The sequence below is a fragment of the Drosophila ficusphila genome, unplaced genomic scaffold, assembly GCF_018152265.1.
Source record: "Drosophila ficusphila isolate 14025-0441.05 unplaced genomic scaffold, ASM1815226v1 contig_197, whole genome shotgun sequence".
Classification (NCBI taxonomy): Eukaryota; Metazoa; Arthropoda; class Insecta; order Diptera; family Drosophilidae; genus Drosophila; species Drosophila ficusphila.
The window spans coordinates 5,630,687-5,642,738 of record NW_025064091.1 but is presented as its reverse complement, the minus strand read 5'-3'; the positions used below and the strand labels follow the sequence as shown (position 1 = coordinate 5,642,738).

The following is a 12,052-nucleotide window of genomic DNA, read 5'->3' as shown; positions in this document are numbered from 1 at the left end:
TTAAGGAAAATTACTGAGATGCAAAAAGAGAAACCCAAAAAGTGGTTTTCATGCTATTTTTATTTAAATTTTATTAACGGTTAACATGGGGCGGAGTTAATCATTAAGTCTATATGAATAGGGCCCGTAAAAAAGGTGGAAGACCATATAATTTTAAATAGAAGTAAGGTGGGGTTATTACCCGAAATAATTACAAAATATTCTTTGGAAATAAAAGGAGTTAGCTTTGAAATCATTAATATGTTAATCAAATGTTTACCTAACTAAGTTCCCTAACTAAAATATAAATCCCTATAAATCTAATCACCTCGAGGGCACTTGCATCACTTCTCATATTTTTTTACCTTTTCGTTTCACAGACTAGTTAGCTGGTTTTAACTTGGCCAATTCATTTCGTCTCAGCCATTAACCAAATACAAGAAACCTTTTCCTATTCACCTTTTTCCCATTAAAATCAACTAAGACAAAGACTGAAGGCACGTCTCTTTTATTTCTCATTAGTTGGCTTAAAGTTTCTTCTTCATCGCTGAGTCGTTTTTCCACTGTTTTCTTGCTTGGCTTTTTCACACGCTTCGTTGGCGAGCTTATAAAAAAAATCATAAAATTGAAAGAAATAAAGAAAAGCGACTCGAAAATGCAAATAGAAAAGGTTAACACACACCAAACAAAAGCCACAAAACAAAAACAAGCGGGACGGGCAGAAAATAATCATAAAAAGTTGACAACTTGTTGACCCCTTTATTGTGTTAGCTGCATATTGGAGATCACGTTCGTTTTGGATCATAAAATACAATTTTTAAAACGTACCATTTCGTTTTTATCAATGTAAATTTTCAGCGTCTTTCTATTTTTTCCGCTCTCTATTTCAGCTTGACATTTGGTTGCAACGGACAAAAACAAAAGGGATAAATTAAAATTGAATATTTAACGAAAGGAAGTCCGAATTTTATTCTTGATCGTTTTTATTTATTCCTGGGCACGGTGTATACTCTTATAACTTGAGGTATATTTTGTTTTGTAAAAGTATTGAAAAATATTTTTAAGTTTATTCTATCCTAATTAATTTAAAGAACAATTGCAAATGAAATCTAAAGTTTTTTTTAACCCAATTAAAAATTTCAAAATATGTGAATGCAAAGTAAAGGCTTCTTAAGTATTTGTAAACATTTTCCCAAAATATTCCAATGCTTCTACAGACACGAGAAACTTTAAATCTTCGATTCCCGTTGGCCGTTTTGCTGCCGCAGTTGTTGCTGTAATTTTCGCATAAATTTCCAATAATTTATGCAATGGCTTGCATTGTTGTCGATGCCTGAGTTTGAGTTTGAGTTTGACTCCGAGTTGTGCACAGTCTCAGTCTCAGTTGCTTCGGCTGCCATTTTCCTCCGCTTGTTTATCGGATTTTTTATTGTCATTTGTGTTTTTATTGAACAGTTTGTGACATTTTACTATTTTCAAAGTGAAAGGTACATATTTGGTAAATTGCTATGGCCAAAGAAATGCGACTCTCCGGAATACTCGTCTGTGGAGTTTGCTTCGGTTTAGTTTTGCTTTAAGTTCGCTATAAGTTTGGGCACTTGCATTTGCTTCTTTTGGCCTCTTCCATCCAATCTTAACTGGTTTGGTTTCTACCCCCCTCCCTCCCTTTTTCCAGGGATGAGTTCAAGCCGCTGGCGGCTTGTTGAAAATGGGGAAAATTGCGCTTTATATATGGTCCATAAAAGTTAATAAGTAACCGCAGTCGGAGTAGCAAGTGCCAGTCACGAAACCTAACTTTTTTTTTGGCTTTAAATCGTAATGAATCGATGGCAAGTTTTTTGGTACTTATACTGAATAGTTTAGAATGCTTTAATTCAAGTTTAATTTAAGGTCAGATTTTAGCCAATGAAAGGAAATTAATTAAATAAGGCAAGGAAGAAAATATTTTGCGTACGTTTTACACCATTTCAAAACCAAAACCATAAAGTTTCATGCCAACGTATTCGGCAAAAGATGAAAGTTCTCGATTTGCTTCACTATTACCGTGCCAAAACATTAAAGTCAATTACAGTGAGACCCCCGCCCAAAGTTCCACGCTAATTTTGGTCACGTGTGTCACATACAAAAACAGACACAAAAAGAATTCTTCAACGTAATGTGTGCAGAAGCAAAAATCTTCCCTTTTGGCAAGCGCTAAAATCAACACAATTAAATGCAAAAAAAAAAAAGCAGTAAAAAGAAAGCAAAAAACGAATAAAAGAAAATAAATACAGAAGGGGAGCCCACGAAGAAGTTGCATTGAAAGGTAAACAAACTGAAGGAATGATTTGGCGGCAAGCCAGAAATTAACACAAAATATCTCAAGAAAACGACGGAAGGCGACAAAATGCAATCGCATATTAAAAGGAATATTGCGGGTATATATCTTCAACTCGATTTGCATACTACAAAAAAGGGAGTGCGGCGAAAATGCATAAGGAAAATAAATATTTGTTCGTCATAAATGAAAGGCAAAATTGATTTTGCCACAAAAATGGAACGAAAATCACAATGTTGATGAAGTAAAAACTTTGCAAAAGGGATGGTTAAATTCTTTCAGAGGAATGTGTTTGACTTCATTTAAATTTCATCATAATATTAAATTAATAAATTGTGTTTAAGCTTACCCAGTACAGTTTAAAAACGTGTTCTTATGCTCAAGTTAAGTCAACTGCAAAGAAGAAAATAATAAATTCTATTAGTTAAGCTTTACAAGCTTTCAGTCATCCAGAAGAGTTCTTATATATTTTGACCTACACCAACATTAAATTCCTGAAGATTCCAATCCCCATTTGTGCTTAATTTTTTTTTGCCTTAACCAATTTGCATATAAAAAGGTTAAACAACAAATAAACCAAGAAAACAAATGGAGTAAATCATAATGAAAGAATCCAAACCCGAGCGGAACAAAACCAGAAGAGGAAGGAAAACAACAAACAAATAAATCTAAAAAGAATCCAGGGGCGTGTACGGTGGGGGTGGCGTTGTGGTGGGGGGTTAACCATAGTGAGGTAAACATGATGTTGCAAGTGTTCAATAAGACAGCGGCTGACGGGCGGCGAGTTTCGCGAGGGAGCAGTAGATTCTAGAGTGGATAGGTGGATTATGGCTGCAAAAACTAACAAACCATAAAAATCCGCACATAAATTACAAGCATAGAGGCGAACAAACGGGGGAGTGTATAGTAGTAGACTGGAAAAAAATTATATAAAATTTTTGAACCTCTGGAAATATTTTGTTTGTATTACACATCGTAAATAAAACTATTACTATTGATATCCTTCGAAAAAATTATACCAATTCCCTTAAATTCCATTTCTTTAACTTCAAATTCTTGTTTTACAGAACTTTTTCTGAGTGTATCGACAGTCGAAGAAGCAGCAGCTGCGCCGACGATGGGCAACATACGCAAATGCAGGCAGCAGAAATTTATGAGCAGCCATTCGCAGGCAGCGCCGAGGATCCGCCAACAAAACTGCCACAAGTGGCCAAAAAGATAGAGGAAGGATGGCAGCCAAGCCAAGGAGGGTATACATAAGACCCCGGCCAAGTGCAATGACAAAGGCAAATAAATTACAGCATCATTTGCAGGCAGAAGCAGCCGACAAAGTGGCGAAGGAATCGCAAGGACCCGAAGCCAGGAGACGCTTAACTACCAAAGACTCGCCAGCGACAATAAAAAAGGAGGAAACTACCAAAAAAGAAAAAAAAGAAATGCAGACCCCAATCAACGAAGAAATAATTACAAGCGTTACTTTCTTTGGACTGTCACTTCCTCTTTCTTTTTTACTCCAGTTCACCCTTCTCTTTGATTAAGCATTAATCAATGAATATTGCACACGCCCCCCAGAAAAAAGGAGCAAATTGGAAGGGGATCGAAGAAAGCTATTGAACGTTAACGACTATTAATGGTCCTTTGGGCTATCAAGGCAACGTTGCGTATACGTAATACAATATATTGATTACAAATAAAAACTGATTTTTAGCAAGTCTTTTGAAATTATTTCCGAATATGGCGGCTTTGTTTAATTCTGCTTTTAAACTTTTTCCCTCCTTTCATCAGCAGTTACAAATTATGAATCACTTGGGAGACTCCATCTCCACACTTTTTTCGTTCTTTTAACTTTGCAACAATACAAGCAGAAATTATATTATTTTCTTCCTTTTTTTTTTTGTAATTGAGCCCCGCATTGTTGGAATGATTGTTGGGAACGGGTTCGCGCTCTTGTCTCGGGGACTTTATGATGTTTTATTGCTTCTTCTTTTCCAACTACCGCCACTTCAGATTCGTTTTCTTGTTGGGCCTCGAAATGGTAAGGTATAAGTCATTATTATTAAATTATTAATACTCTTTTTGTGTATCAGCATTTTTTTAAACGTTCAAAAAAACAGCTGTATTGCTCATTTAAAATTATTAGTAATAAATAAAGATCTAAAAGCAAAAATTTATGACTCGGACTGTACTGTGTACACTCCCAAAAGTCATCTTGTCGGCAAAAGTCTTTGGCTTGGAAAAAAGCATTTTCAAGTGCTTCTTTCGCATTTGCCGCTTGACTGATGTTTTGTTGTTGTGGAAATTGCAGCTGTTTTTGTTGCTTGAATTGTTGTTGCAATTTTCGTTGCTGCCTTTTCTGTTGTCGTACATGTTGCTGATATTGTTGTTTATGTTTTGGCTTGTTTAGTTATGTTTTCTCCACATTTTTTGTGTGTTTATATCTGTGTAATATTACGTATACGTCTACAACTATTGTTGTTTTAATTGGCCCATGTTGGCGTAGCTTTCGTGTTATTTTTGCAGTTTTTATTGCAGTTCAATTTTTTGTATTTTGTTGGTGTGCAGTGCTGCTCAAATTGCAGGCACATTCGTCTGGCGATTATTAACTTGCAGATTGCACATTTTACAGTCAATTTGGTGCGCAAATCGAGTTTGTGTTTTTTGCTCCCTTTTTCGGTTCACCCCTTCTCTCGATTTTCATTCTTCCATTGCCAACTTCTTGCTCTGTTTCCCCCAGTACTTTATGTGCAATTTCTTTCGTTACAGCAAAGTTGTGGCTTGGAAAGTCGATTTTGTTTAATAGAAAAGTTTACTTAACCAGGTGTACTTCTTCTTTTTAATAAATTTTGAGTGTGTAAGTCATAATGCATTCTTTATTATAAGTACTCATACGTATATAATATTAAATAATCTATCAGTAAAATTTGGCATTTAAAACCTGACAGGTTTTCTCATTTTCCACTCGAACTAGGCTCCACTGTGAAGTCCAAAAGACCCGCCGACACAAACAAGCCAACAAATCTCCCATAATAATAATTGATAAACACTCGACAGGTTCATGAACCCCTCGCACGCACACAAATGCACCCGAAATGAAGCCAAAAAAAAAAAACACAAAAAAAAAAGGTAAATAAAAAAGCAAAAGAAGTCGGGAGTGCGGATTGGGGATTGGGGAGATAGAGCAGCGAGAGGAGCTGGCTGAAACTTCATCGTTTAGTCATTTTTGCTGAATATCTTATAATTATTTTTAGCTTCGGTTTTTCTGCCTCCATTCGTGAGTCACGTGGCGGGGGAAATCCCCCTGCGCCCGCCTGCCAAATGGTCTTTTAATTGTTAAGCAAAAAAAAGAGAGCATAAACAAAAAAGCTGGCCAACTTCGACTCGCTGGCTATTAAAGTAATTATGGTTAAGTTGATGATTTTTACGCATTTGGCGAGCAAATTGATTTTGATAGTTTGTTTTTTGCTATTCGTGGACTTGGCTAGAAATTTTTTATTTCTTGTTTTTATTTATTGTAGGGTTGAAGATTTTCAGGTGATCAATGTCATTGATGCAAGCGTTGCACTTACACGGAGTAAGAAAACTAGTATTGATATTTATTACTCAGTTATGCAACCTAAAAAACTTGCACAACACAATTTAAGTACTCTTAAATTCATTTTCTATACTTATCCAATTTCTATTAATTCAGGATTTATTTTAATCGGCTTCAAATTGCAAATTAAGATTAATTGAATAAAACAAAGATGATATGCTAAAACGGTAGACAATCTCCCACAGATATTGTTTCATTTTTTATCGCTATGTGGGAATTTTTCTTATTACCCCGCAAAAACCTCTTGCCCGTAGTAACTGGTCATGGGCCTGAGCAAATCGGTTTTGAAATGCAATAAAGCGTGATTTTCCAAACTGAAGCGTAACGAGCAACGAACGAGCAGCAACAAAGGCAACATATATATGTACATGGATTCAGTTATATATGTATGTATGTATGTATATACGTGCATACATTTTAGGTACACATGTCGGCTACATTGCAAAATAAACACCTGAAGCGAGACAGATAGAGCAACAACAATAGCAAACACAAATCGTAGGGCCAAAACGTAATCTCTTTTGTAGCCCCCAGGCCCGAAAAGGGGTTAGATGGGGAGTGGGGCGCCCAAACGAAAGTGAACCCAACCCCACATCATCTGAAATCCCAACCGAACTAACCCACAAAATCAAGGTGATTTCGTTCGGTCGAATGCAGCAGAACAAAATGGGTAAAAAAGAGAAAATGCAGATGGAAAACATTTTCAAATTCAAGTGGGAATTGTGTGGAAACATTCAACGAAAAAATTGCCAAATGAAACAGACAAAACTATGCATGAAAACCAATGCCCAAACAGTCTGTTATTAACCACTTATGAAACGCATCATAATCGCCGTTGATAAGATTAATGACGGCAACAAGGCACAATCAATGTAAACGATTAAGTAATCAATCAGATAAAAAAGAGATTTTCATTGAACTTATTTATCGACGAAAATGTTTCAATTGTTATGGATTAAGTGGACTTGGTCGGACACTAAATAAATTATATAAATGATAACGAAGCGAGATAGTGCTTTTGGTGAATGATATCGATATTAAAGCTTCAGAGGTTGTTACACAATCATTTTTATAATTTTACATTGTATAAGTAAAAACTCTTTAAAATGTTTTAAATAAAACACAGCCTAAACAATTAAAATTTGAGAATATCATATTAATCAATCAAATTTGGTTACAGAAACTATTGTCCAACTATATTATACAAGTTTCGATTTCGGATTGACCAAAAAATAAACGACTTCGCAAGCCACGCGGAAAAACAAAGAAACAGAACGAATTGCACTGTATTCACGAAACTTTTCCGGTGGCCAACCAACTTTTCCGCAATACAAATTCGATATTTCCAGTTCAAGTCCAGCGATTTGCCAGCTCACGCATTTCGAATTCTCTTAGATGACAATAAGCAGATTCAGATACAAATGCGAGATACATTTGCAAGAGTTTTGCCGCTAGCTTATCAAGAGGAAATGTGGGCTGGGGAAAACAAGGGGGCGTGGCAAGGGGAGTAGGGAGTGGGTGGCACAAAGTGAATGCTTATCGGGCTTATCATGCGTAAATGATAAATGGAATTGAACCAAACATTTTTCGGTACTCCGTTTTTCTCGGGTTTATTTCTCGGTTTTCGGTTTCGGTTTGTGGCTTTTGTTTCTCTCGTATTTTTATTTCTTCGGATTTTTTTCTTTACGCTTATCGCTTCGTTTGCATTGTCAAATCTCCAAGCCAGTCGACAAACAATTGCAACATTGAAAAATGTTAAATTAAATAAATAACTATGTAGGTGGAGGTGGATTGGATGCCTGGTTGGGCAATTTCCAAATGGAAGATTTGTGTCACCGAGGGTCACCAGTCGGGCAGTAAATCTTCGCCAGCTTCTTGCCCTTACTTTGGTATCTTTTAGGTTGGATTTAAGCCTGATAAGGTAACTTATTGAATTAGGAAAGCTATACATGAAATTGGATAATATGTATAACGTTTGTTAGTACATTTTCATCGAACGAATTTTAGTTTGGTCGATATCCATGTGACATTTAATTTAATACTTTTCTCCGTGGCTCATCCGTCTAAGTGGTGACCTCCTGAAATTGTGTCGTGTTTGTCACCCTTCTCAGTACTTTATCCCTTTTCCCCCAGCTGTCTGTCAGCTGTCTTGAATTCGCTTTGGTGGCCATCGCTCTCGATCCCCATAATTTGCATTGACCTACACTTGTCTGCAGATTGACATTTGCCATCAGCTGTTGGACATCTCGAAAGGGGAAGGGTTGCATCTTTCCCTACTTCCTGATCCCGCCATTTATTTTTGTCTGACTTTGACACGAGACAAAGCTGCAATGGATACGAGTAGTTATATGAAAGAATGCACATGTCACAATTGCACAGGCAAAAATATTATATATAGTCTAAGAACTTTGCATAACACATTTGTGATATAAATTTGATTTTGCCGGCTATTAAAATAAAGTGTTACTTTGGCACTTTTAACCAATAGAAATTTAAAACATTTATGAAATAACTGCTAAAATTTTTTCCCTGTACATTGACAACTCTTCCCCTTTTCTGGAAACACCTTCTTCTTCTTATCCAATTTTCCCAGCGGCATTTCATGCAGTTGCATATTTTTGTTGTTGTGGCTGTTGTCATGCACACAATTTACTGGCTCAACTGTTTCAACTTCAATTACATTTGGATGTCGGAGATAGGAGGCACGGTTTTGCAGAATGGGGTTCCTGTCTGTCCCCCACTTTTGCGGTTAAGTTTCATTTCATATTAACAAACATCCTGTTTGTCTGCTTCAACATCTTTAAAAAGTAAAATAAATGAAACCAAAAATATATGTACGTCAAGGACCTCCTGAAATCCTTTTCTGCGAGACAGCAGCCCGCCCTGTTGTTCCTTCCCTGGCTCCTCGGATTATTGTCTCCCGTGGATAATAGCTTCCATTTTATATAAATCCCCAGCAACCCGCGGAAATCGAGAATATACGAAGTGCCATCGGCATTCGCGACATTCCTGGTATTTCATATTTTCGCAAAATATTCTTGGAGCGGCTTAAAATTTGTCCACACTTATTAAGGTATTCGGCAGGTGCAACAATATTTTTCAAAAGAATTCAGTGGCAAGCAAATGGAGTATAAAGAAGAGAAAATATTTTCTACCATATTAAAGCACTTTAAAATAAGCATTGGAAATAATTAATAAATATTCGCTTGCAAAGCAGAGTAATATTAATACACGTGGTTTCATGTAATGTTACCAATTAAATCAAAAATTTGTCATATAAATTGAATTGCTGTTAAACCGTTTTTGACAGATTTGTACTTTTGATAACACTTTATTGCCTTACAGCGTTCGTCACGTTTAACAATTTAGATCAATTTAAAATAAATTTGCATAATAAAATTGCGGAACTAAAGTGGAAAATAAAACGTAATTTAGGATAAATTAAATAACAGAACGAATTTCCAAGCTCAACGATAAACTACATTTCACACATTTTAAATAAATTTGCATATTTGAATTTGGTTACATGTTGATGAGAGCTTAGACTATGGTTTTCGAAGATGACGTGATTTATAAAATGCATTACATGTTTAGAATTTTAAGTGAATCAAGCAAGTATATATCCCTTGAATGATTAAATTCAAGTTTGTTTGCAATCCCGCTTCTTCCACTTCCATTCATAATTTACACCTGAACTTCACCTCCTTTTCTGGGCCTACTCCTTTGTGAAACGGGTAACTGAAAACCTGCAGCATTTAGCTGCGTTGGCAGTGCGAAACATGTTAATTTGTGGGCTACAAAATGCATCCGATGATTGCCTGAGCTTCGTTGGGTATGTGTGGGCTCAATCTCAATTGATAGGGTTAATTGGTTGGGTTAAGAGGGGATGACAAGGCCATCTGAAGTGCCGCCGGGCCAATTTCCAGACGATTCCCATGGGATTTCCTACTTTCTAACCCAAACCAACGCCTTTGGATCAATGATTTCCTCGCATTATGCAACTACTACTCCGTTGACGAGTTTCATTTGCAATACATCAGATATATTTCATATTATCCGTCGCCAATCCGTCACTGTTGTTGACTTTGTTGCTGGCTTTCCGCAACAATTCATTTTCCCCAGTTTGATTGAATCATGTCGCGCGGATTTCAATGCAATTTTCCCAGTCCAAGAGCCATTTAATTGGAATTCCAATTTGGTAGCAGCAGAAAAAATCCACAACCACAACAACAGCGATAAATTGTTTTTCATCTCATTATAGCAAGAGGTTAAAGTAATTCATAACACACACTCGATATTGAAAAGTGGCGGGAAAAACTACTGGTTTGGTTTTTACCCGCCAGCTTTTCACAGTCAAGGGAAAATTTAATTTATTATTTAGAACAATAAACGTTTTTACACCGTTTAATACACCGTTTAACAAAACAAAAAATTAATATACATATATCAATTGTGTAACATGATTTCTTTCACTGCAACATTTAATCGTACAAGCACTTAATCATTTAACTGTAGGTTAATAAGATCTGTATTAAATTGCGTTAACTGTTATTAATACGTTGATTGAATGGTGTTCTTAACTGAATATAAATTATGTAAATTATATTTTTACTTTAATTTTTATAGTATTTTTCCTTCCTTCCTTACTCATAATTTCTATACACTGAGAAAATCCAATTAGTTCCTGATATTTATCCCATAAACATCTCTTTTAAATATTTCGAGCCTGCAACTGAAACGTATCTAAAGTGGAGAAAATCTCTTAAAGCCTTCCACTCCAACAACCTTTCTTTCGGCATTTTTTGCTGCTTTCTTTTTTGTTTCTTTCGACAAATCTCATCCAACATCTTTCGCCATATTCCCCCAGCCCAGAAATTCTAGCCCACTCACATTGCAGCAAAATGTGCGGAAAGCAGAGTCAATTTGCTGACTTACATAAAAAGTGCATATGCAACCTCACTGGCGCCGGGCTTTTCCGCTTTTCCCCCTGAAAGGCGCAGGAAGTGCAATTTCCATATGGACGCTAGCTGAAAATGTACAACACTTTGCTTTGGATAACTCTGTCCAGCTCGCAACAACAATAAAACAGAAAAAAAAAACACCAAAGAACAAAAAAAAGGACCCCAAAAAATACTTGCAAATGCTCCAAATCTCGGGCAGAAAAGCCCGGGAAAGGAGGTGGCAGTTATATCCTGGCATCCAAGCAATGCCTCCTGGGAATTACCTTGGTTATTGTTTCAACATTTTTATCTGCCCGCCCTCGACAGCAGAAAAAATGAAGAGGGAACAGGTGAAGTGATACAAAAAGTGGGAGACTAGGAAAAGAACCCCCTAAAAAAGCGAAACAAAAAAAGGAAGAGGGGTGCATTACATATGCCACGAGTGCGTTTGGGCATAAATCCCAATTTAATCCATCCGGCTTTTAGTTTTGTACATTTTCTATCTCTATTTCTGCTGGGTTTCCCCCTTTTAATATACTATCCCTCTTTTTTTTGGTTGAGTGTTTCGCTACACAAGTTAAAGGTCTACAAATAATATTAAGCTTGATTTTCCTTTAAAAAGTTAGAATTTAGAATAGTTTTTGTTCTAACGAAAATTGTTTTAATATCTTTACGTTAATAAATAATGATGATTTCAAACAACGTATAATACTTTAATCTTTTATAGTTAAAAGTAAAAGATTGTTGTTGCAAATTTTAATAATAGATACTTCGATTTGATTTTTAGAGTAATCGAACTTCGTTACTGTCAAAATCGTAAGCAATTCGTTGCACTGTCTTGTTTTTATTATATTTTTTATGTTTTTTGCCGGCTTGTAGCACTCCCCGATGAATTTGCCGAAAACTGTTTGCTGTCCGAGCCAACATTTTCGTGTTTCGTATTTTAGTGTTTTATATTTCTACCTTAAAATGTTTTCCATTTTTTCAGACTGCCTACCTGCCGTTAAGCTGCGCTTCGGAACAATAAAAGATAAGCCGACCTAATCCCATGGGGATTGCCCCCGATCTCCGTCCGAAAAACCTGACATTTTAGTATGCCTGCAGCCGCTGCCGCTGCTGCTGCTTCTTGTCATTGTTTTTATTGAAATAGAAACTTATCAGTGGCCTCAGAAACACAATCGTGGCACAAAAAGAACACACAAATGGCATTACATGGGGTAGAAA

At 36.2% G+C, this 12,052-nt stretch overlaps 2 protein-coding genes across 6 annotated transcripts in view; one reads left to right on the top strand and one right to left on the bottom strand.

Annotated features, from left to right (window-relative positions):
* Nucleotides 1-4,007, top strand: part of LOC108097501 (protein yippee-like) — a 105,463-nt gene extending 101,456 nt beyond the window's left edge. Inside the window, exons 5-6 of one of the 2 annotated variants that reach the window (XR_001771787.2) lie at nt 3,364-3,546; nt 3,598-4,007. The gene's annotated coding sequence lies outside the window, so the exon portion shown is untranslated. The remainder of the gene's footprint in view (nt 1-3,363; nt 3,547-3,597) is intronic. The other variant, XR_001771786.2, reaches the window with a different exon arrangement.
* Nucleotides 1-12,052, bottom strand: part of LOC108097496 — a 48,647-nt gene that overhangs the window by 31,802 nt on the left and 4,793 nt on the right. Inside the window, exon 3 of one of the 4 annotated variants that reach the window (XM_017199802.2) lies at nt 2,646-2,689. The exons of 2 other annotated variants lie outside the window; for them this stretch is intronic. The gene's annotated coding sequence lies outside the window, so the exon portion shown is untranslated. Of the gene's footprint in view, nt 1-2,645; nt 2,714-12,052 lie in introns of those variants that run through there. One more of the 4 variants, XM_017199804.2, reaches the window with a different exon arrangement.